General features: G+C 37.6%; 1 pseudogene; it reads right to left on the reverse strand.

Annotated features, from left to right (window-relative positions):
- Nucleotides 1-1087: 1087 nt before the first annotated feature.
- LOC119064051 (cytochrome P450 3A12-like) lies at nucleotides 1088-27723 on the reverse strand (annotated as a pseudogene).

The raw sequence follows: 27723 nt of genomic DNA on the forward strand, positions 1-27723 counted from the left end.
GGTAGGTACTATTATCATCCCAGCTTCACGGATGAAGAATCTGAGGTTTGTCAAGTTTAAATAACTAGGACACCCAGCTTGTAAATATCAGATCTGGTTAATGCATTCAGGGAAAGCTTTCTCTCTCAACTACCACACCAACTAGCAGCGGTAATCATTACGTTCCCATCAGGATAACTGTTGGAACCCTACACCTTTATATGTGTGTACTCACAGTCATGTATGCACACCCATACACATCTACCTAGCTATATAGAAAAGCACGAACTTACATAATATATTCAGTTTCAATCTCTGAGCCCAGAGGGTTCATGAGGTTTTTTTCTCTTTCTGAATCAGTGACATTCTTCTCCAATAATGAGGAGCGTGGTTTCCATTATCTACAATACATTTACTTATTTGATCAATCCTCCTCTATGTAGCCAGACCTTGTGCCACCCTTTTCCCCTCACCTACCTTAATATATCAAATTGGAATTCTGAAAAAGGCCCTATGCAACCAGTGACTGTTTAGTCACTGGCTCCCACTGATTTTTGTTCTATAGATTTCCCCCCATGGTGCACAAAAGCATCAGATAATACTATTATGAAGAGATATTTATTGAGAATATTTCTATCTCTTCTAATACAGAATGTAGAATATTTAACATAAAACATTTGATAAAATGTCAACACTCCATACCATCCAAGGAGAAAAAGAGAGGGATAAAAAGACAAGAAGGTGGGGGGAGAGGGGGGGCTGGGATGGGAGAAATAGACAAAAAACTGTACTTGAAAAAAATAACTAAATAAAATTTTTAAAAAATGTCACTACTACCTTTACCACAATAATTCTCGTTTCCATTAAAGTTTGTTGGTGAAATTGTAAAGAAATTTCTATTCTTGATTAGTGCTAAGGAAAAGTAGATGGTATTAAGTGGGGATGGATGAAGATAGTGTAATAAGAATCCAATAAGATGTGTTGCTATATCTGGCCTTTATTTACTCACCTCCCCTATAATTTCCAATACATAATATTCTATGCAGACACTGGGAAAATAAATGAATATACAGGATCCCTGGTTATTTATCAAGTGCAGTAGGTTAAGTTCATTTCTGGGTTTTATTCACAAAGTAATCAAGATCTCAGGTGCCACGGACGCAGCTCCCTTGAAGAACAAGGTGAAATTCAGGTTCCACTTACAGTCCCATCTCTCAATTCAGCCATTAGAACAATGGGTTTTTGTGGTTGAGTAATTCTTTGAGATTCTATTTTCAGAGGGATCTGCAAAAGTTAAATAGCATATGAGAACGAGTTAATGAAGCACTGTCAACAACAGAAGCAAAATAGATGAGATATGTAGAGGATGATAATGCTTTACAACTACATAAAATTACCTTAGCATAATATATCTCTGATTCTTTTTACTTATGTGGTAAGCTGTGTCGAGACTGGTCAGTAAAATCATTCATTGATACATACTTTGAAGAAAATATCAATATAGCAACTATTCTGTGCCAGGCCAGAGACAAAATTATGTTGTTTTGTGTTTGTTTTTTATTTTAAAAAACTTTAAGTAAAAACAATGAGTTCTTAAAGCCAGATTCTTTGGCATTCTGGCAAGCTATTTGGAAAATTCATATAGAGTTAATTTTGTGTGCAAAGTAATCCCGAATATGTATTACATGTTTTCATTGTATGGGTCATCCTCAACTTCTAGGGCACAGTCATCTAACCCAGTGGAAACCTTCCAGTTTTGTGAAGGGAAAAGCTCTTTGTGAAACCTCGTGCCTGTTTTCTAGTATCTCCTGGCTCTCAAGTATAATATAAATGGTGACTTTTTGAAGACCATACATTATTCTGATTTTCTCTACTTCACTTTTCTTTTTATTAAAAGCTCTTCAGTAAATAAACAGTGTTATCAACAATCAACACAAATGATCCTGAAATACTCAAAAATAAAAATTCTCTACTTAATGAATGAATGACTCAAATAATATTCTTCTATGAAGTAATAGACTAATTTTTTATCTCCATTCTCACTCAGTCACTTCTTCAGTGTTGGGGGAGCTACCAATATAGTAACCTTCTGATCTCAATTGACTGAAGGGCAAGAAAATTGTCATGAAGGGTGAGAAGCACCAGCCATTGATGACTGGGAGCTTGCAGAGACTGTCTGCCTCACCCCAGGTGTACCAGAGGCCCACTGCCCCTCAGGGCTGAGGCCCTGTTTTTACACACTTTCAGGACTGCTACACAGCTGCCCAAAGCCACAAATAAGATGCAAACCACCTTCCTTCTCCACCTCTTCTCTCATAGAGCCTACTTAAGGGAAGGAGCCGCATACATAATAAATGTATAAGTGCTAGAAATAAGCCTTATTATAGGGCCTTGCTTGATATGAGACAATAGCAGCTATTTTGTATCTTCTTCAGAAGAGAGATTCCAGTTCATTCTATTAACATAAAACCTTTTTATTTTATAATTTCAAATGGAATGTATATCCCTTCCCTGTACACAGACTAATACACATAGGAAAAGCACACTGCAAATGTTATTTGTTAAATTTTTCTTTTTTTGTTTATATTTTTTTTCTTGTCTAATTTATTTTTTTAACTGCTGTTCAAGTACATATTTCTGTCTTTTACTCCCATCCCAGCCCACCCACCCTAAATTTTTCTAATTAAATCATTTAAAATTCGTATCCAAATCTCCAGATTAACTAAAAAAAAAACAACAAAACTCTTCAAGCATTTCCTGCATGACATAAAGCACCACTGGGAATTTATGAAAGGAATACAATGAGGTGCTAGAGTTAAAGACATTCTTAGGTACAAAGAAAACACATAGAACCAAACTGAATGGGTTAATTATAAAGAATTAGGTTAGATGGTATGACTGATGATAACAACCTGCAGTAGCAATAACAGAACAGAGAACAGAATGGGCTCCAGACTTGATGGAGAAGGCTCCTAGAGGGACTTTCGGAATGAACTAGGACTTGAAGGATGAGAACAGAATGAGGAGTAGAGCAAGAATGTGATAGAGCTCTTATTAAGATATAAACAATCCCAACTTGATTGCAGAAGGGTTCTCAGAAGGAGGGTACAAGTAGCCAGATGGCCCTGGACTGTGGGAGTTCAGTACATCAGGCAGAAATGCTTTAACAAGTGATTCTCAACCTCATCTGCACATGAGAACTAAAGGAAGTGCTTTTAAACCCACACAAGATGAGTTATTTTAGAACCTGAGATGACCTAGGCATAGGATTTTTCAAAGCTCCCTGCTGATTTCATTGTTCAGCCAGGGGTTGAGGACCACTACCACAACTTAGCCTATGTTCTGGTAAAGAAGAGCAGCGTTCAAAAGTCATGACCCATTATTGTCATTGCACTTCAGGGCTGTGCACAGTGCTTCCACTCCCTTCCAGTGGACTTCAAACCAAATTTAAACTTTTCTCAAGGGACTCTGCACCATCATGTCACACTAACTGCATTAACTCTAGATGGTCTTTATAGTTGGGTATTTGTAAATCACAGACTTAGCACTCCAGAATAACAGGATCTTAAAGGTCACAGATGACTGCAGATTCTCTGGCCAACAGGATAAATTATTAAACAATGAATGAGCACAGTCATGCATATATATGCATATATATACATGTATACATATACAATACATGTATGTATATATATGTATCTAGGTTTAAGAAAAACTATCAATCAAGCATTATTTATGCAGAATGTGTGAAGAGTCTGACCTGTGTTTCTTTGCAAGGCTTGAAGGAGAAGACCTGCAGAATTCGGATGACAGCAAGCTTCATGTTCATTAGAGCAAACCTCATGCCAATGCAGTTCCGGGGTCCATTTCCAAAGGGCATGTATGCATAAGGATTTATGTTGTCCTTGTTTGACTTACTGAACCTGGTTCCACAACAGTAGATGAAAACAATTATCAAAACATGAACATCACAAGAGCTACATGTTTGAGGTTCTCACTTAGGCTCCTCAACCAGTAGTACACGGGCTACTTGTGTGGACTAGTCAGTGAGATCCTGCTCTGGTTATTTTGTTGTGAGAATTGTAAGCCACCAATCTTTTCCATTCCCTTTACCCTATAGGAGATTTTAGTCTCATTGAAGAGATGATATGAATACTGTTTAAAGGAAAATTTACCTTTTTTTCTCACTCTTTATTTTTAATCAATTAATTAATTAAATTTTAATTATTGTTCAAGTACAGTTTTCTGCCTTTTGCTCCCAGCTCAGCCCTCCCCACCTACCTCCCATTTCCCGGCCCACTTGTTTTTGTTTGTGTGTCCTTTATGCTTATTCCTGTAAACCCTTCCCCTTTTCCCCTGAAATTCCCTCCCCGCTCCCCTCTGGTCACTGTCAGCCTGTTCTCTATTTCAGTGTCTTTAGTTATGTTTTGCTTGTTTGTTCGTTTTGTTGTTTAGGTTCCTGTTAAAGGTGAGATTGTATGGTATTTGTCTTTCACCACCGGGCTTATTTCACTTAGCATAATGCTTTTCAGTTCCATCCATGCTATCATATTTGCCAATGATACCTCAGACAAAGGTTTAATCTCTAAAAATTTACCTTTAAACACTAACATCCATTCAGGGTGTTGAGGTATTCATACTCTGGAAGGTAAGTAGTAAATGAGACTAACTGAAGGAAAAGTAGGATCCTGCTCCATAAAACTCATGTTGGTCACACACTCATGCAGGAAGGAAGCAAGAATAATACTTCCCATTAGTTAAGTTGCTAGTTTTGTTTTTCTTCCTTCCCCTTCTCTGACCTATCCTCTATTGTCTCTCTCTCCTATTGAATAGCTTAATCATATGACTTACATGGTTGTATGATGCTCCTCTATTCTAGTGTAATCACTGATTTCCTTGTATATCTGTTCCACTAGGCTGTCAATTACTTGAAGATTACACCCAGCTTTATTTAAATTTGACTCCTCAATATTCAATTATATTAAGGAACTCAACAAATTGAAGAAAATTTAAATAATATCAAGCATTTTCTCAAACCACAAGAGCCTGAAACTAGAAACCAACCTCAAGAAAAAAGCTAAAAAACACTCAAATTTCATGGAGATTGAATAGCATTCTATTAAACAATGAAAGAGTTAATAATGAGATAAAGGAAGAAATCAGCATGTTTCTGGAAACAAGTAAAAATGAACACACAACAGTCTAACACTTATGGGACACAGCAAAGGCAGTCCTGAGAGGGAAGTAAATAGCAATATGGGACTACCTAAACAATATGGAAACATTTCAAACAAACAACCTAACACTACATCTACAAGAACTGCAGGAACAACAGCAAACCAAGCCCAGAGCAAGTAGAAGGGAGGAAATCACCAAGATCAGAGCAGAATTACAAAACATAGACACTAAAACAACAACCCAAAAGATCAATAAATCCAGAAGCTGGTTCTTTGAAAAGATAGACAAATCAACAAGCCTTTAAGCAGACTCATCAAGAAAAAAAAGAGAGAGGACACAAATAAACAAAACCAGAAATGAAAGATGGAAGATAGCACAGAGATAAAAAGGATTGTAAGAAATTATTACAAACAATTATATGTCAAGAAATTTGAATACCAAGGTAAAATGGACAAATTTCTAGAAAAATATAATCTCTCAAAACTGAATGAAGAAGAAACAGAAAGCTTGAACAGACCAATAACAGCTGATGAAATTGAAGCAGTAATCAAAAAACTCCCAGCACACAAAAGCCTTGTACTGGCCAGTTTTATGGGACAATTTTACAAAACTTTTAAGGAAGAGCTAACTCCGATTTTTCTCAGATTATTCCAAGAAATCCAAGAAGAGGGAAGACACTTAAACTGTTTTTACAAAGCCAGCATCATCCTAATTCCAAAACCAGATAAAGACACAACAAAAAAAAGAAAACCACAGGCCAATATCATCGATGAACATTGAGGATTTAGATGCTTAAATCCTCAACAAAATATTGACAAACTATATCCAGTAGTACATTAAAAAGACCATACACCATGATCAAGTGGGATTCATCCCAGGGATGCAAGAATGGTACAATATTCACAAATTAAGAAACATAATACGGTCTTCAGGCCAAGATGGAGGCATGGGTAGATACACTGTGCCTCCTCGCACAACCAAAATAAGAACAACAAAAATTTAGAAACAAAAAAATTAACCAGTACTGACAGAAAGTTGAACTGTATGGAAGTCCGACAACCAAGGAGATAAAGTAGACACATTCATCCAGACCAGTAGAAGGGGCAGAATCCAGTGGCTGAGTGGAGAGGGGTCTCAGCACAAAAAGCTGTGGCTGGAGGACCCAGGAACCCAATGGCAGCTGGTGGACCCAGTGAGGTGGCAAATTGTGGAGGGGCATGGCACACAACATAGCTGGCAAAATGGGTGGTCCCACATTCTCACACAGATAAACCAGGCAAAACTGGGGAATGAGATAAACCCCACAACCCAGGGATCCAGTGCCGGAAATTAAAGCCTCAAGACACCAATTGAGAACACCCCCTGGACCCACAGAAGAGTGTGTTAGAGAGACCTTCAGGGATTCAGGACATACACAAACCCACCCATACAGAAATCAGCACAAGAAGGACCCAGTGTGCTTGGGGAAAGCAGAAGAAGTGACTGAAATCCAGCAGAGAGCTGAGCAAGCACCATTGTTCTCTCTCGGACCTCTCCCCCACATACAGCATCACAACCCAGCAACTGGGTTGCCCCCTGGAATGCCTAAGGCTCCACCCCCACTACATAACAGGCATGTCAAGGCAAAAAAAAAAAAGGCCCAAATGAAAGAACAGATCAAAGCTCCAGAAAAAATACAACTAAGTGACCAAAAGATAGCAAACCTACCAGGTGCACACTTCAAAGCACTGGTGATCAGGATGCCCAAAGAACTGGTTAAATTTGGTTGCAAATTAGATAAAAAATGAAGGCTACAATAAGTGAAGTGAAGGAAAATGCACAGGGAACCAACAGTGATGGAAAGGAAACTGGGACTCAAGTCAATGGAGTGGACCAGAAGGAAGAAATAAACAACCAAACAGAAAAGAGTGAAGAAACAAGAATTCAAATAAATGAGGAGAGGCTTAGGAACCTCCAGGACATCTTTAAACATTCCAATATCCAAATTATAGGGGTACCAGAAGGGGAAGAAGAACAGCCACAAGTGGAAAACTTATTTGAATGCATAATGAAGAAGAACTTCTTCAATCTGGCAAAGGAAATAGACTCCCAGGAAATCTAGGAAGCTCAGAGAGTCCCCAAAAAAATTGAACCCAAGGAGGAACACACCAAGACACATCATAATTACATTACCCAAGATAAAATGAAGGACAGCATCCTGGAAGCAGCAAGAGATAAGGAGGCAATCACTTACAAAGGAGTTCCTATCAGACTGTCAGCTGACTTCTCAAAAGAGACCTTACAGGCATGAAGGGGCTGGGAAGAAGTATTCCAAGTCATGAAATCCAAAGACCTACATCCAAGATTGCTCTATCAGCAAAGCTTTCATTTAGAACGGAAGGGCAGATAAAGTGCTTCTCAGATAAGGTCAAGTTGAAGGAGTTCATCATCACCAAGCCCCTATTATATGAAATGTTAATGGGACTTATCTAAGAAAAAGAAGATAAAAAATATGTACAGTAAAATGACAGCAAACTCACAATTATTAACAATCATACCTAAAACAAAAACAAACTAAGCAAACAAGTAGAACAGGAAACAGAACCACAGAAATGGAGACATAGAGGGTTATCAACAGGGGAGTGGGCAGCGAGAGAGAAGAAAAAGGTATAGGGAATAAGTAGCATAGATGGTAGGTACAAAATAGACAGGGGGATGGTAAGAATAGTATAGGAAATGTAGAAGCTAAAGAACTTTTATGTATGATGCATGAACATGAACTAAAGGGGTGAGGGAATGTGGGTGGGAGAGGGAGTATGGGGTGGTGGGGAGTGAAGACAACTGTAATAGCATAAACAATAAAATATATTTTAAAAAAAGAAACATAATACATCACACAAACAAAATGAAAGACAAAACTCACATGATCATATCAATAGATGAGGAAAAAGCATTTGATAATAAGGCACAGCACCTGTTTGTGATTAAAAAAGACTCTGTAAAGTGGGAGTAAAAGGAGCATACTTCAACATGATAAAGGCCATATATGAGAAATTACACCTAATATCATATTCAACAGGGAAAAACTAAAAGCTTTCCCACTAAAATCAGGAACAAGACAAGGATGTCTGCTTTCACCACTTCAGTTCAACATAGTATTGGAAGTCCTAGCCACAGCAATCAGACAAGAAAGAGAAACAAAAGGCATCCAAATTGAAAAGGAGGAAGTAAAACTGTCACTGATTGTAGATGATATGATACTGTACATAGAAAACCCTATGCACTCCACCTAAAAACTACTCAACCTATTAAGCAAATTTGGCAAAACAGCAGGGTTCAAAGTCAATATTCAGAAATCAAAGACATTTTTGTACACCAACAGTGAAATACCAGAAACAGAAATCAGGGGGGAAAAAAATCCCATTTGCCATAGAAACAACAACAACAACAAAAAGGTACTAAGGAATAAAACTAACAAAGGAGGTAAAAAACCTGTACTTAGAAAACTAATCAACACTTTGAATAAAGAAACTAAGAAAGACACAAATAAATGGAAGCATATACTGTGTTCATGGATTGCAAGAATCAACATTATCAAAATGTCCATACTACCCAAAGCAATTATAGATTCAAGGCAGTCTCTCTTAAAATACCAATGACATATTTCATAGATATAGAACAAACATTTAAAAATTTATATGGAATCATAAACAACCTCAAATAGGCACAGCAACTTTGAGAAAAAAAGAACAAAGTAGGAGGGATCACAAACCTAATATCAAACTATATTATAAGGCCACTGTAATCAAAATAGTATGGCACTGGAATAAGAACAGAAATGCAGATCAATAGAACAGAATAGAGCCCAGAAATAAACCCAGGTCTTTATAGTCAATTAGTATTTGACAAAAGGGGAGGAAGCATAAAATGCTTGAAGAGTAAAAATAACTTCTTCAAGAAATGGTGTTAGGAGATCTCTACAGCTACATGGTAAAAAAATAAAATTTCACCACCAAATTCCACCATAAACAAAAATAAACTCAAAGATGGATAAAAGACTTAAATATAAGTCATAACACCATAAAAGTCATAGAGGAGAACATATGCAGGAAAATGTCAGCTATTTCATACAGCAAGATTTTCACCTATATGTCACCTAGAGCAAGGGACATAAATGAAAGAATAAACAAATGAGAACTCATCAAAATAAAAAGCTTTTGTATGACTAAAGAAAACATTAGCAAAATAAAAAGGGAATCAAGTATATGGGAACATATATTTGCTAATAATACCTCTGACAAAAATTTGATCTCCAAAATACATAAAGAATTCCACTCCAGGAAGACAAATAATCCAATTTAAAAATGGGCAAAGAACCTGAAAAGACACTTCTCCAATTATGACATATATAAGGCCCAGAGACATATGAAAGGATACTCAGCATCACCAGCTGCTGAGACATACAAATTAAAATTACAATGAGACACCACTTCTCACTGGTCAGAATGGCCATCATAAACAAATCAACAAATGACAAGTGTTGGTGAGGTTGTGGAGAAAAGGGAATCCTAGTGCACTTTTGGTGGGAATGCAGACTGGTGCAGCCACTGTGGAAAACAGAATTTCCTTAAAAAAAAAACAACAACTTAAAAATGGAACTGCCTTTTGACCACGCAATTCCACTGCTGAGATTATACCCTAAGAATCCTGAAACACGCCTTAGCTGGTGTAGCTCAGTGGATTGAGCCCAGGCCTCTGAAGCAAAGGGTCGCCGATTCAATTCCCAGTCAGGGTACATGCCTGGGTTACAGGCCAGGTCTCCAGTAGGGGACATATGAGAGGCAACACCACATTAATGTTTCTCTTCCACTCTTTCTCCTTCCCTCCCCCTCTCTGTAAAAATAAATAAATAAAATATTTTTAAAAAAGAATCCTGAAGCACCAATGAAAAACCCTCTGCACCCCACTGTTTATAGCAGCACAATTTACAATAGCCAAGTGCTGGAAGCAACCTAAGTGGCCATCAGTGAATGGGTGGACCAAATAACTGTGGTACATTTACACAATGGAATATTATGCAGCAGAAAGAAAGAAGGAGCTCCTACCCTTCGAAACATGGATAGACCTGGAGGGCATTGTGCTGAGTGAAATAAGCCAGGCGGTAAAAGATAAACATCATATGATCTCACTTATAAATGAAACCAATCAACAAAACAAACAAGCAAGCAAAATATAACCAAAGATATTGAAATAAAGAACAAACAGCAACCAGAGGGGGAGGGCGGTGTGGGATAACGGGGGAAAGTAGGGTAATCGTCATCAAGGAACATGTATAAAGGATCCATGGACAAAGCCAATAGGGGAGGGGAGGGTTGAGGGTGGGAGTTGGGGGTTGGTGGCATGGGGGAGTGTGGTGGAGGAAAAATGGAGACAATTGTACTTGAGCAAAATTAAAAAATCAAAAAAGAAAAGCAAAGTAAAAATGTGTACATATAAATGATTGTATGACCATAAGTTTGTCATCTGTACTAACAGACATCAATATATGTCCCAAGCAGCCCAGATCAGGAAGGTTTCCCTTTCTGAGAGGCCCAGTACCTTTCAGGTTGGAACTCCTCAGGCTCTGACCAGTACTCTGGGTCTCGGTGAAGAATAAAGCTTGGCACAATCACCACTGTCCCTTTGGGAATGAGCACCCCATTGATTTCCACATCTTTCTTACATACTCTTTCAAGTCTGCCAAGAACTGGGAATAATCTGAGAGATTCATTCAACACCATGTCAAGATACTCCATCTGGAACATGGCATCATAAGTGGGAGGTGCCTGGGAAGAAAAAAGAGATTTTGATAAATTGAGGTTTGAGATTAACTTTCAACTCAGTCTATGTAGTTCTATAGAAATGTTAGGAGCTCCAAAGGATACCTTGTATTGGTAAAGGGCTTTAGGATTTATAGACATTTTAATATCTATCATGTCCTTTTACTTGCTTAATAGTCCATTGAGATGTGTGGAGTAGTTATGTCTATGGGAGACTTTGGGACAATACTCTGAACAGGACCTGAAATCCCTCTTACTCTTAACTGAAATATGCCAACGTCACTGTACCCTTTCAAAAAGAGAGGTCACACTTCTGTACCAAGGAAAGAGAATATGTAAAAGAGCAAAATTCCTATCTGACATTAAGGTTTTTCGTTGAAAAATTATGCTTGCACAGGCATGGACAATGAGGGTGGGGATTGACTGTGGGAGTGCCAGGGTGAGGACAGAGGAGAGAAATGGGGAAAAAGGCAGGAGAGCTATAATGAAACAACAATAAAAAATAAAAATAATAAAACTTAAAAATTCTGCTTGCTAACTCTTTAGATGATATATATGATGGAACTGGAGAGCATTATGCTAAGTGAAATAAGCCAGGTGGTGAAAGACAAATACCATATGACATCACCTACAAGTGGAATCTAATCAACAAACAAACAAGCAAGCAAAATATAACCAAAGACATTGAAATCAAGAACCAACTGACAGTAACCAGAAGGGAGAGGGGAGGGGAAAAGGGGGAAAAGGTTGAAGGGTTTACAGGAACAACTAAAAAGGACACATGGAAAAAACCAAGGGGGGGGGGGGAAACAGGGGGAGGGAGGGGGGGAAGCCTGGGATGGTGGGCAGGGGTTGGGGGAAAAGACAGAAAACTGAACTTGAACAGCAATAAAAATTTTAAAAATTTCATTAAAATTTGGAGAGAAACACTATATCATATAGTTATAGAAACTATAAATAATTTGGAGAAAAATGAGTTCCTTTCTAAAGCAAATATGGCAGAAGGGTGGGACTGGATGCTAGCTACCAGAGCAAACAGTTCATTCTAGTAAAAGTTATAAACAGGTGGAACCCCACTCAGCCCCATGATATCTTGCTGGAGCAGTCTCCTAGTTGTTGCTTCAGGGGTTGACTGGAAACTGTGAAGATCTCAGACAAGACTCTACAGCCCCAGAGGCTAGTCTCTTTCAACCACAAAGAATTCCAGGTTTGTCAGATATCTGAAAACAGATATTTGGTGGGCAATATTTGGTATCACTTGGTGTTATATTGAAGAGGCAATATTGTAGAGGCTAAGGTGTGGTTAGTGGCCTCTTCACCACTAACTACATGACCCATGTATGAGTTATTTCACCTCTCCATAGCTCAGTTTTCTGATATGTTACATGGAGATAATTAGAGTTGACACTTCATAGATTGTGTGGCAGAGTATTCACAGCTTGCGCAATACCCATGTAGTCTCCGCATCTCTCAGCCCACTTGAAGTCAGGGAAAACCAGCTTTGAGAATGGGCTGTGAGCTGAGGTGACATATGTCAATTCAGGGTCAAAACATATGGAAACCTACTGAGCAATTACTCTAGTTCTTTATTCTTCAAACAACATGAATGGCTTGTATCCTGGAGAGTGCAGCAACAAGAAAGTGGGGCCTTTTTAGCTTATTTTTCCTAGTAACTATGTGGAGCAGAGATTCCTACTCCCATGCTCCTCTGACAATCCATGCTGGACATATAAACATTAGAAGTTACATCTTGCTATGTAAAGCCACTGAGAATTGAGGACCAATCTGTTACTGAAACATAACCTAGCCTATCTTGAGTAATACAGAATTTTTAAAGATTAGATTCACATTAAAACAAGCCACTTGGAGACATGTATATCAAGATGCAAATTTAGCTATTAGTACTGTTTTTGTTGTTGTATTATCACTATTTAAAAGCAGAACACAGTGCTTTAGCTAGTCTCTTTCTCTTAGCGACCTTTCCATGTTATTGCTATCAAAAGAATCCCAATATGGGCTTTCCTAAAGAAGAAATATACTTTCTAAATCTTTACCTTATAGCTGAAAGACCTGTGGCTCAGAAAGGTCATATAACCTGTCCAAATTAGTCTGGACACAAACCCTTGTCTTCTATTTCCTACCCTATGCTCTTTCCTGTATACCAGGCTTCTCCAAGTCTGCAATGTTTACCAAGGGTGGTTGTGCCAATTCTCCACCCTTTCCTGTGTCCATGCCCTTAGCCCCCCAATGCTGGCAGCCGTGGCCTGCTTTGTGCTACCCTGTTTTGTGGTACCCTCCCACTATAATGCTGGCATTGGCCATGTGGCCTGCTTTGAAGCAATGGAATGTGGCTAAGTGTGATGCAAGCAGAGTTCTGGAAGGTACCCATATGACTGGGCTTCTTGCTCTTTCCCTTGACCATTACTTGAGAACACACCCAGGTTAGTTATCTGGAGTATGGGAGACATGTGGAGGATGTATAGAGCAGCACCACCCAGCCAGATCAACTGAGGGCTAGATCAAAGAAAATCCAATCAGTATCAACACAGCTAACTATTCAGACACCTGAGCAATATATGTTTATCTTTAATTGCCACTGAGGTTTTTTGATTCTCACTTGACATTTATTGTGGTAACAGATAACTGATATGCCAGAAAAAAAGCTTTTTTCAAAGATCTTATTTTCTATAAATAGCATACATTACCCATATTTCTTTATTTTTTGCTTCTTTATATCCTTCCTAATTAGCACAGGTAAAAGAACTGATGCTTATGCTCTTTGCAAAAATTTTCCTAGGAAGTGGTGAGGAGAAACTCTTGCAAGGTTTCACTTTCTCCCTCCCTCTCCAGGTATCACCCACTCACCTTATTGGGAAATGTGGCATCAATCTCCTCCTGCAGTTTCTGCTGCACATCAGGGTGAGTGGCCAATAAATACATAAGGAAGGAGAGAGAAGTGCTAGTGGTCTCATAGCCAGCAAAAATAAAGATAATAGACTGGGCAATGAGCTCCAGATCAGACAGAGCTAAAAGGAGAAGAAAGACATTTTAGGTAAATGTACATTCTCACAACTTAGATGATGATAAATCCATATGAAACTCCAAATTGCTGGTAGAAAAAAATGGATATTAGTTCAGATCAAATTGGAAGGGGTTTACACTCTCATATTTATTTTATGGATCTAGAAAAAGAAAAAAAGTCAATCTAGTTTTTGGAATGTCTGCATTATTCTTGGCCATCTGCTCTTAGTCATGTCAGTCTTGCCACTAATACAGCTGGGCAGTTCCAGAGATAGAATTTTTCTGTAACATATGCAGTACATTACTGAAAAATCCTAAAAGTAGCTCAGCTACAAGTAATATAGGGTAGCATTCTCCCCTGGGGAAAAAATTGAGATTGTTTACAATACTAAGGCTTATGTGGAGAAAAATTAAAGGATCTTTTTTCTTTGTTTGTTTCACAGAGCTTGATTTTATTTTACTTTTAATATAGTTGCATTTTAAAAGCTTCAATAAATTCAATTATTTATATATTTAAATTTATTTAATTATTGTTCAAGTACAGTTTTCTGTCTTTTACTCCCAACCCAGCCCAGCCCCCAGTTCTCCCCACCTCCCTCCCATTTCTACCCCCCTTAGTTTTTGTCCATGTATCCTTTACACTTGCTCCTGTAAATCCTTCCCCTTTTCCCCTGAAATTCCCTCCCCTCTTCCCTCTGGTCACTGTCCCCCTGTTCTCTATTTCAGTGCCTTTGGTAATATTTTGCTTCCTTGTTTGTGTTGTTTAGGATCCTGTTAAAGGTGAGATCATATGGTATTTGTCTTTCCCTGCCTGGCTTATCTCACTCAGCATAATGCTTTCCAGTTCCATCTGTGCTGTTGCTAAGGGTAGGAGCCCCTTCTTTTTTTCTGCTGCATAGAATTTCATTGTATAAATGTACCACAATTTTTTGGTCCATTCATTTACCGACGTGCACCTAAGTTGCTTCCAACTCTTGGCTATTGTAAATTGTGCTGCTATGAACATTGGGGTGCATAGGTTCTTCTGGATTGGTATTTTAGGGCTCTTGGGATATAATCCCAGCAGTGGAATTGCTGGGTCAAAAGGCAGATCCATTTTTAGTTTTCTGAGAAAATTCCACACTGTTTTCCATAGTGGTTGTACCAGTCTGCAACCCCACCAACAGTGAACTGGGGTCCCCTTTTCCCCACAACCTCTCCAACACTTGTTGTTTGTTGCTTTGTTTATGATGGCCATTCTGACTGGTGTAAAGTGGTATCTCACTGTGGTTTTAATTTGCATCTCTCTGATAGCTAACGATATTGAGCATCTTTTCATGTATCTCTGGATCCTCTATATATCCTCCTTGGGGAAGTATCTGTTCAAGTCCTTTGGCCACTTTTTAATTGGGTTGCTTGTCTTCTTAGAGTGGAGTCATGTAAATTCTTTGTATATTTTGGAGATTAAACCCTTGTCTGAGGTATCATTGGCAAATATATTTTCCCATACAGTTGGTTCTCTTTTTATCTTAATACTGTTTTCTTTAGCCATGCGGAAGCTTTTTATTTTGATGAGATGCCATTTGTTTATTCTTTCCTTTTATGTCCCTTGCTCTAGGGGACATATCAGTAAAAATGCTGCTGCATGAAATATCTGAGATTTTCCTGCCAGTGTTCTCCTCTAGGACTTTAATGGTTTCATAGCTTATATTTAAGTCTTTTATCCACCTTGAATTTATTTTGATGTATGGCGTAAGTTGGTACTCAAGTTTCATTTTTTTGCACGTAGCCCTCCAGTTCTCCCAACACCATTTGTTGAAGAGGCTATCTTTACTCCATTTTATGTTACTGCCCCCCTTTGTTGAATATTAATTGACTGTAAAGAGTTGGGTTTATTTCTGGGCTCTCTGTTCTGTTCCATTGGTCTATGTGCCTGTTTTTATGCCAGTACCAGGCTGTTTTGATTACAGTGGCCTTGTAATACAGTTTGATATCAGGTATTGTGATCCCTCCTACTTTGTTCTTCTTTCTCAAAAGAGCAGCTACTACTCAGGGTCATTTATGGTTCCATATAAATTTTTGAATTTTTGGCTTCTCTGAAATTTGAACATTTCACCTAAAATGTCATGTGGTGTGCTTGAGTGTTATGGTACAGAATTACACGCTTATGATTTTGTAATAAAGGATTTTGTAATAAAAAGGGGTGTTATTTGTGCTGGATGCTGTATATGAGATCATATTGATATAAACAAAACACAAATAAATAAATAAGATAAAATGAAAAGCTCCCCCCTTACAGTGGAACATAAACTCATAAAAGTAGAAGAAATGATGAAATTAGAAAGTCATCATTTTGCAACAATCACAGTAATAATAATTCCATCAAAAACAATCTATGAATGATAAAGCTAGTAAGTGAAGGTTTGAAGAGGAACAGAATATTTTTTTAGTTCTAAAGGCATCCCCACAAGTTACTTGTTAATTACAAATAAAAAACAAAACTTTACAGCAGCTTAAGCTGGTGAACACAATTTTAGTCAGGCATTAAATCAATGGAATATAATTTAGAGTCCAAGTAAAGGCACCCGCAATGTGCAAGGTGTGCAATGTGCTTCCTAATGCGATGAAGTCTTTTCTTTACCCTCTTTGTGAATATTGTATGTCTTCTGGCTAGTAGCATCCTTCCTACCCTCTTTTAATTTTATTTTATTGTTGTTCAAGTACAGTTTTCTGCCCTCTCCCCACACCTTTCCCCCTACCCCAGCCATCTCCACCTCGATCCCCTGATTTCACCACTCCTTGGTTTTGTCTGTGTGTCCTTTATTGTTGTTCCTGAAAACCCTTCATCCTCCCCTGCCATTATCCCCTCCCATCTCCCCTGTGGTTACTGTCTGCTTGTTCTTAATTCCAATGTCTCCGGCTATACTTTATTTGCTTGTTTGCTTTGTTCATTAGGTTCCACTTAAAGTTGAGATGATATGATATTTGTTTTTCACCGCCTGGCTTATTTCACTTAGTATAATGCTCTCCAGTTATATCCATGCTATTGCAAATGGTAGGAGCTCCTTCTTTCTGCTGCATAGTATTCCATTACGTAAACGCACAAATTTTTCACATGTTTTATTGATTATGCTATTATAGTTGACCTATTTTCCCCCTTTATTCCCCTCCACCCTGCACACCCCCTCCCACCCACATTCCTCCCTTTTAATTCATGCCCATGGGTCATACATATAAGTTTTTTGGCTTCTACATTTCCTATACTATTCTTAACCTCCCCCCTGTCTGTTTTCTACCTACCATTTATGCTACTTATTCTCTGTACATTTTCCCCCTCTTTCTCTACCAAATCCCCCACTGATAACCCTCCATGTGATCTCCATTTCTGTGATTCTATTCCTGTTGTAGTTGTCTGCTTAGTTTGTTTTTGTTTTCATTTTAGGTTCAGTTGCTAATAACTGTGAGTTTGTTGCTGTTTTACTGTTCATAGTTTTGATCTTCTTTTTCTTAGATAAATGTCTTTAACATTTCATATAATAAGGGCTTGGTGATGATGAAATCCTTTAACTTGACCTTATCTGGGAAGCACTTTATCTGCCCTTCCATTCTAAATGATAGCTTTGCTGGATGGAGTAATCTTGGTTGTAGATCCTTGCCTCTCATGACTTGGAATACTTCTTTCAAGTCCCTCCTTGCCTGAAAGGTTTCTTTTGAGAAATCAGCTGACAGTCTTATGGGCACTCCTTTGTAGGTAATTGTCCCCTTTTCTCTTGCTGCTTTTAAGATTCTCTCTTTATTTTTAATCTTGGTTAATGTAATTATGATGTTCCTGTGGGGTGTGCGCTTCCTTGGGTCCAACTTCTTTGGGACTCTCTGAGCTTCCTGGACTTCCTGGAAGTCTATTTCCATTTCTGGATTGGAGAAAGTTCCTTCATTATTTTTCAAGTAAGCTTTTAATTTCTTGCTCTTCCTCTTCTCCTTCTGGTACACCTATGATTTGAATGTTGGAATGTTTAAAGTTGTCCTGGAGGTTCCTAAGACTTCCCTCATTTCTTTTGAATTCTTTTTCTTCATTCTGCTCTGGTTGAACTTTTTGTTCTTCCTTTTATTCCAAACTGTTGACTTGAGTCCTGGTTTCCTGCCATTCACTGTTGGTTCCCTCTACATTTTTCTTCGTTTCAATTTCCATAGCCTTCACTTCTTCCTCTATTTTTTACCTGTACTCAACCATTTCTGTGAGCATCCTGATTACCAGTGTTTTGAACTGTGCATCTGATAGGTTGGCTATCTCTTTGTTGCTTAGTGGTATTTTTTCTGGAGCTTTGACTTGTTCTTTAATTTGGGCGATTTTTTTTTGTCTTGGTGCACCTGTTACTTAGTAAGGGGCAGAGCCTTAGGTGTTCACCAGGGCAGGGCAACCCATGTTGCTACATTGTGATGCTGTCTGTATGGGAGGGGTCCAAGAGGGAACACTGCCACTTGCTCTACTCTCCACTGGTTTCCAGTCACTTCCCCTGCTACCCACAATCAAATCAGGCCCTTCCGGTGCTGATTCTCAGGTGGGTTTGTGTACATCCTAGGACCCTGTGGGTCTCTCCCATGAACTATCCTGTGAGGCTGGGAGTTTCTCTTGCTGTTGCCTCAACTCCCACTGGTGTTTTCAATCAGAGGTTTGAGGCTTTATTTCTCCATGCTTGAACTCTTGGTTGTGTGGTATGTCTCACTCTCTAGTTGTTCCTCCTGGTTTATCTGCACATGAATGTGGGACCACCCATCTGCAATCTGTCACCTTGCCTGGTTCACCAGCCACCACCTTGCCCACCAGCCACAGTCTTGCCCACCGTGGTCTGCCAGCCGCTGCCTTGCCATGAGTCCTCTCCACTTGGCTGCCTGTCTCTGCCCCTCCTACCGGTCTGGTTGAATATTTCTTCTTTAACTCCTTGGTTGTCAGACTTCCATACAGTTCAATTTTCTGGTTGTTTTTGTTTTAAAATTTGTTGTTGTCCTTCTTTTGGTTGTGTGAGGAGGTGCAGTATGTCTGAAGTCCCTTTTTTCATAATTAAATTTTAGTTAATAATTTAATACTTACTAATACTTAATAATTTAATCATACATTTATTTTTTTATTGCTCAGCTCCAGTCATCCTGCCTGATTTGATGAAGTCATAATGCAAATGTCCATGCTGCTGGATGAAGCCAGAGACTAGACATTGGAAACAAGCTCCACAGAGGTCCTGATATAGGTGACCACAGGCCACTGACTGACTTCTGGGCATAAAATTCTTGTTTATGGTACCCTTTAAGATTTGAATAAAGTCACACCTTCCTGCTTCTAGAAAGTGCCTCTGGCTACCATTTATACCCAAGTATCTGCCATTCTTCAATTTGGCAGAAATTCTTATCTGCATAGAAAACTTCATGCACATTTTCAGAACATTTGAGTGTCCCCATCCCTGGCCCTCTGAACATGCCTTGTTTACCTTTATGGGAGTCTATTTCTTTGGCATTCTGCGAGTTAATCATCAGCTGCAAAAAATCCACTCGGTGCTGAAAGCAGAAGGAAAAATTACATTGACGTAGTCACTTGTGAAGTCAGAAATAAATCAAGAGTGCAGTACTGTATTTTTTTCTAATATTATGATCCCTGTATTTTTCTCAAATGTATTTTTCAATTACAGCTTATATTCAATGCTATTTTGTATTATCTTATGCATGCAACATAGTGGTGAGACAATCATATACTTTACAAGGTGTTCCCCCTGAACATTTCCAGTACCCACCTGGTCTACAGGTATTGCTATGTTATTGACTATATTCACTATGCTGTATAATAGGCCCCTTTAAGTCCAGAAGTCTTACTACTGCTGAGTTATCAATGAGCACAAACATCCAGCTACCAATCTCGGAGAGCAGGATATTCTTCTGGGAGAAATTCAGCCAAAATTCAACTGCTTTCTGGTCCTCACTCTCTCTGATTTTTGGCTTCTCTCACTTTTGAACACAGTTTCCTGGTCAAAAACTGCCTGCTCTCTCTCTCTTGTCACACCTGCTTGCTCACACACACACACTCTCTCTCTCTCACACACACACACACACACACACACACGCACACACAAATTGCTGACCTCAATTTTTTTTCTAGCCTTAATTTTTCATTAATGGCCACATAGATTAACCTCCCAACACTTGAAGAGTTTATTGGTGCTTTTTCTGTGATCAGTTTCAAATGCCCCACCATCCCAGAACTCTCCACAATGTTCAGTGAAATCCTGGGGGTAACTAACCCTATCACCATGACTTGCAGACATTCTTGTGCTGGCCTCCAGGTCCATGAAGGCAAAGCTGGGTTGGCCAGCTTGTAACCTCAAGGCCCAGAGAAGACTCCTGCCCTCTCGGTCTCTGAGCAGGCTCAGACTTAACAGAGTGTGTACACTCTGTCAGGTGCCTCATGGGGCCTTCATTGCAGAATGTGTAAAGAGGCTTGGAAGTGATGATTCTGTGCCAGTTTAAGGCCTGGGGAAATGAGAATACAAGAAAAATAATTGTAAAATAGCACTTCTTTTTTTTCATAATTTATTGAAAGGAAGTTGTATGTTTTATGTGAAAAAAATCTCAAAAATTTTCATGTGGTGACATACTAACCATTGTTATATTTCAAACATTGTCTCTCTGACTCATTTTCCTTTTTCCTTTCCCAAACTCTACCTTCTTTATTCCCTACAAAATTTTATATAACTTTCATCCTATAAACCTAGAGTTCTCTACCCATCCAAAATAAGAGAAGTGCACAAAGTATATGTATACAGCTCAATAAATTATCAAAAGGGAACACTTTCATGTAACCACCACCAGATTTTACCTTTTGTTTATCTTGGAGGCGACTTTCTTTCATTCTTTCTACAGTTTTTATGAAAAAATCAGTAACACTTTTTGGAAACAGATGAATATTTAATACTTCAAAAAATTGGGGTAAGGAATGGAAAGAGCACTGTAAGAAAAAAAGAAAGCACAATGAAAATACAAATACACCTGGAGCAATTATAATTTTCTCTTCTAATCTGAACAGTAAAAAGACACCAGGCTTCTTAGCAAGGAGCCATTCCCTCTATGACCTTTGCTCAGACTTCTAAGCCCATGGCTGAGCAAGGGCAAGTCCACATACAAGGACCATCACAGTAGCAGTGAGATCGGCAGCCCCTTTCTCATCTTTTGGGTGACTAAAGAAACAGTATTACATTCCTGAATGGCTTTGCATTTTATCTATTGAACAAGACTGTCCTTGAATAAACTAGACCAGAGTCTGAGACTTTAATTAATCTCAGTGTTCAAGAAGTAGTCAGATGCACATGCATGGACACAGTAGAACACTAGACACCAAAATGTCAACAATGATTGTATCTGAGTGTTTAATTATAGGTGAGAAACCTATAATTAAATTTTTGTTTAAATTTAATTGTTTTTTAAACTTTTTAAATATAAAACTTGTTTTTTTAATATTTTTGAAAATTTTATAAGAAATATGCATTGTATAGTAATATATTAGCCAAAACATATTTTTTAATGAATTGGTGGTTAGGATAGTAATATATGGTGTATGTCTTTTGACCACAATGGAATGGAATTAGAAATCAATAGCAGACAGAAAATTGGGAAACTCACTAATACATGGAAATTCAAAAAATAGCCTTCTAAAAATCCATGGGTTGTAGAAGAAATCAAATGGGTAACTTGGAATTACCTTGAGATTAATACAAATTGAGACATAACATACCGAAATTCATAGATGTAACAATAGTGGCACTCAGAGAGAAATTTATAGCTATAAATGCCTACACTTAAAAAAAAACAAACAAAGATCTCAAATCGATAACCACATTTCCCCCCTTAACACATTGAGAAAAAAGAGCAAACAAAACCAAAGAAAACAGTTAAAGGAAATAATACAGATGAGAGAAAAAAAACTAATAAAATAAAGAATAAAAACAACAGAGAATACTGAAATCAAAAGATGATTCTTTAAGGACATTTAGATAAATTGACCAAGAATAAAGAAAAAGAACATTTCAATTACTAGTGTGAAAAATGAAAAAAAGGGAGATTACTAGTGATATTTTTAAAAGAACTATATAGAAATATTATGAACAATTCAGATAATTTAGATGATATGGACAAATTTCTATAAATACACAAACTATAGAAACTGCCTCAGAAAAGAAATAGACAATCTGAATAAACCTATAGCATGTAATAAGATTGAATTAGTAATCAAACAACTACCCATCCAAGAAAGCTAACGTCCAGATGGCTTCAATGGTGAATTCCACCAAATGTTTAAGGAAGAATAGACACTAATTTTTACAAATTCTTCTAAAGGTAAAAAGGAAAATGAACACTTCTAAACTCATTGTACAAGGCCAGTATTACCCTGATACTAAAACCAGACAAAGATATCACAGGAAAAGAAAGCTACAGATGGGCATATCTTATGAACATAGATGCATTAATCCTTAACAAAATACTAGCAAACTCAATCCAGAAATATGAAAAGAAGTATACACCATAATCATTTGGGGTTTATCCCAGGCTAGCAAGTTGTATAATATACCATATCAATAGAATAAAAAACAAAAACCATATGATGTTCTCGGTAGATATGGAAAAAGCATTTGACAAATTCCAATACCACTTTGTAATTTTTAAAAAGCACTTAACAAAATAAGAATAGAAAGAAATTTCCCCAGCCTAATGAAGGACATCTATGAAAAACCCATAGCTAACACCATACTTAATAGTGAAAGCCTGAATGCTTCCCCTAAGTTTAGGACCCAGGCAAGGATGCCTCTCTCACCTATTCTATTTAACACTGTACTAGAGGCTCTGACCAGTGGAAACACACAAGAAAAAAAAGGGTATTGATATATGAAATGAAGGAGTAAAACTATCTCTTTCATCAGATAGTGTAATCTTGTATATAGAAATCCTTAAAAATCCACTAAAAACCTATTAGAACTAATTATAGTTTCAGTAGAAATTCAAAAAACAAGATCAATTGTATTTCTACAAACTGCAATAAACAATCTAAAAGTGAAATTAATAGTTCAATTCACAACATACAGAAAAACAGAATACTTAGAATATATACTTAAAACCAATACTTAGTACTTAAAACACTTAATTTTTTCCATTTTAATTGTTGTTCAAGTACAGTTTTCTGCCTTTTAGTAAAAAAATCTTTAATGAAACAAATGCAAAACTTGTACTCTGAAAACTGCAAAACATTGTTGAAATAAATTAAAGATCTAAGTAAATAGAAAAACATCCATGTTCTCCCAACAGGAAATTTAATATTGCCAAAAAAGGCAAAACTCCCTAAATCAATCTACAGTTTTAATGCATTTCCTATTAGAATCCTAGCTTCTACAATTCTTTGTACAAACTAACCAGATAAATTTTAAATTTTATTAAATTGAAAGGGACCCAGAATAGTTAGAACAAATCTGGGGGAAAAAAGCTTTAAGTAGCAGAACTCCAATTCCAGATTTCAAATCTTACCACAAATCTATAATAATCAGTGCAATGTGGTACTGGCATAAGGACTGGCATACAGATCAATGGAGTATAATTTAGAGTCCAGAAATAAACCCCTGTGCTTATGGTCAACTGAACTCTGAGCAGGGTTCCAAGATGATTCATTATGAAAATATCATTTTAATAAATGGTGCTGTCACAACTAGATAGCTACACACAAAAGAATGAAGTTGAACTCTTACATCATATATAAAAACAATATTAAAATGGATCAAAGAACTAAAAATAAATGCTAAAATATATACATTTATAAGAAAACCAAAGGAGTAATTATTCATGACAGTTTTGGCAGTGGATTCTTAAATATGACACCAAAGCACAGTCAATGAAAGAAAAAAATATATAATTGTACACTATCAAAATTAAAAATTTTATCTTTTAAAGGACACATATCAAGAAAGTAAAGGACACAGAATAGGAAACACTTTTCAAATCACATATCTAATAAGAAATTTTATCTATAATAAATAAAGAACTCTTATGATTTAACAACAAAAAGAAACAACCCAACTAACTATATGTGGGCAAATAATTTTAATACACATTTATCTAAAAAAGATATAAAAATGGCCCCAAAACATGTAAAAAGTTACTCAATATCCTTAGTCTTTAGGGAAATGCAAATCAAAACCACAATGAGATACCATTTTATACCCACTAGAATGGCCATAATCAAAAACAGAGAAAATGTCAACCAAGCATTGGTGAGGTTGTGGAGAAACTGGAACCTTCATACATTACTGATGGGACTATAAAATGGTATAGCTAGTGTGAAAAAGAGTTTGGCAGTTCCTTATTAAGTTATATACAGAATTACTATACCATTCAGAAATTTCATCCCTGAGTAGAATAATCAAAGCCAAGAGAAACCCAAAAGAATTGAAACAGGTACACACAAAAAAATTATTGTACATAAATGTTCACAGTAGTACTATTTACAATAGCCAAGGTAGAAACCACCCAAATATCCATCAACTAATGAATGGATAAAAAAATGAGAATGTTAGAATATACACAATCCACTAGATTGTTATTTGGCCATAATAAGAAATGAAGTACTGATACATGCTACAACATGGGAAACTTTGAAAACGTTATGCTAAGTTAAAGAAGCCAGACACAAAAGACCACAAATTATGTGATTCCATATAGATGAAATGTCCAGCACACACAAATTCGGAAAGGCGAAACTAAGATAGTGATTGCTAATAGCTAAAGGTAGCAGCAGGTGAAAATGAAAAGGTACAGGGTTTCTAAGTTGGCAAAAATGTTCTAACAAATGATGCCATGATGGTTGCACATATCTTTGAAAGTATAAAAATTATTGAGTTTATTGAGTAATTGAAATACAGTACTGTATAAGTTTAAGGTATATACAGCATACTAACTTGACATACACAGATTGTGAAATAATTACCACCATAAGTTTAGTTGATATCAATCACCTTATATAGCTAAAAAATTGTTTTCTCCCCTTGTGATGGGAACTTTTAGAATCTACACTCCTATTGATTGTATAACTGAAAATTTATACCTTTTTAACCACCTTCATCCAATTCTCCCACCCTTAACCCCTGTCTTGATAATCACAAATCAGTACTCATTCTTCTGAGTTTGGCTATATTTTTAGATCCCACATATAAGTGAGATCACACAGTATTTGTCTCTCTCTTACTTAGTCAACTTATCATAATGTTGTCAAGGTCCATTCATGCTGCAAATGGCAGCACTATAGCTGAATAGTACTCTATTGTGTGTGTTTACATATGGTATTTTTAATACATTTATCTCTTGATGGACACTGGGTTGTAAAAATGATAGAACTGCACATTTTAAATGGATGAATTATGTAGCATGTTAATTATATCTCAATAAATTTTTTAAAAAATGAAAGGAAGGGATGCTGGTAGGGTGGGAGAGGAGAGAAGAGAAGGAGGGGGTGTGGAAGGAAGGGACATAAGGAGGAGAGAGAAAGAGAAACATAGTAGCCCGCATACTTATTGAGAGAAGCAGTGGATCAAATAAATTAAATTTTAGGAGTATCTTGATATGTTCCACAAAAGGATCTTGTGGGTTGTTGAGGGAATCGATGTTCACTCCAAATGATGTGCTAGTAATCACATCCATGCTGTAGGCCCCAAAGATGCTGAGCAGAGAAACAAAGACATGGAAAATTAAAATCAGCAAATCTTTACTAGCCTTATTCAACACGTACAACAAGGAGGGAATGTAAATTCATATACTCAGGAAAGACAGGTAAAGAGCCACACAACTGTCAAAACCGTCAACTGGATCATCTGAAAAATCTATGCTCCTGACACAATCATGAGGTACTTATCAGGTGTGAGTGATGCAGCTGGTCCTGTGCTGGGGTTGTGGGGATACCAAGGCAACTTAGACCCACCTGTGAGCACAGGGAGATTAGTCAGAGGGATGGAGACCCATAATCAGACAAACTACAATAGTATGTTTTGAGTCTGGACAACAGCAGTTGTCCTGTGTTTGAGTAGGACAAAGGGTAGATAATGAGCTCTTCCTAGTGGAAGCAAAAAAAGTGACAGCGATCTAGGTCTTGCCCCATTGTGGTATGTATACTCAAAGCTGATTCCTCTTCAGCACATTACAGAAGAGCAGCACCCTGGTCTGAGTTGCCAGAAATGTCATCCCTGCTTCTCTACACTCTTGCTAAAGCTCTAGAAAGACCCACCCTCCTGAACTCCAGTGATCTGAGGTTGCCCCGAGGGCAGATTCATTTCTTTTTTTTTAATGAATAATTTGTTTGATTTTTTCCTATAGGTTTTATTTCTTTTTAGTAAGAGGGGAAGGAAGGGGGAACTAAAGGAACACATCAATGTGTGGTTGCCTGTTACACACCCCCTACTGGGGACCCATCCTGCGACCCAGGCATGTGCCCTGACTGGGAATCAAATCAGTGACATTTTGGCATGCAGGCTATCACTCAATCCACTGAGCCACATCAGCCAGGGCTCATTTATGTGAAACATAAGAACTAAGAATGCTCCTGGTTTTAAAAGTCATAATAATAAGTCACTCCAAAATCAATTTGGGGAAATCCCATATGTAAGTGATCATATGTCCCCAGGTTTCCCAGACCAGTCTCAATTTACATCTATTGTTCCTGCATAATTTTTTTTGAAAGCCTTACTTTAGACAATAAATAATATGGCCACCCTACCCCATAGTCTGTACAGGACCTTCTCTCTTTTAGATTAAAGAAAGAAGTGGTGGTAAAATTTAATGTTTAGTATTTTGCTGGTTTCCTCACCAACTCATGAAGGGTTTAAGTTGTTCCAATTTCCACATTGTAACTTCCCTGCCCCACCCACTGCCCACCAATAGGTACCAGTATCTTCCCCTGGTACTACTATTTCACAGCCTCTACACTGGACCCTTTGGTATAATCACATTTCTTCTTTCTGAACCATGTATCTTTGTCTTCCAGAATATCCACGGTGACAATCAAGCAGACACACTAATCCTGGTTCACATACACAAGAGAAGGCATTTCCCTCCTGGCTGACCTGCCTTTATGGGTGAGCCACATCTTCTTGGGTAGCCCATTGTAGTTCTAACACCACACACCTACTTCTATTTGGTCATAGAGTAACTCAGCAGTGGGAATTTTGGCTCTGTGGAAGGCAGCTGGAGGGTCTTGGGGAAGAGCTCAGAATCCTAGCATCTGGGCTCCTACTCACTCTTTCAAGTTGATGGGTTTGCCTTTCTCTGCTTCCTTCCTCAGATTCCTCACCAACACATCTCCATACTGGCCAATGATAGGGAAACATCTAGACACAAAAAAATAACACTACTTGGAGTTAAAGGTGAAGACCCAAGTCCTAGAAGGACCTGGCTTTCACAAGCATGGAGCAGTAAGAAATATTTTATAATGAATTTTATTAATGTCATTTCTAGGACATAAAGATAAAAGACCTTTTTTTTTTAGGAAGCTCAAATTCAGTAGGTTACCCTTAGAAAGAAATTATCTTATTTTCTACTTGTCTCCAGACACATTCTTTAAGTTTCAAATTAAATGCCCTCTTATACACTTACCTCCTTGAGCTTTCCACTAGTGAAGGTTGGAGACAGCAATGTTCTTATTCTCTTCCAGTTTTCATCCTCAGCCACAGTGATGGCACTTTTCATAAACCCCACTGGACCA

This window comes from Artibeus jamaicensis, unplaced genomic scaffold (assembly GCF_021234435.1).
Source record: "Artibeus jamaicensis isolate MK-2021 breed Jamaican fruit bat unplaced genomic scaffold, CSHL_Jam_final contig_772, whole genome shotgun sequence".
Taxonomy (NCBI): Eukaryota; Metazoa; Chordata; class Mammalia; order Chiroptera; family Phyllostomidae; genus Artibeus; species Artibeus jamaicensis.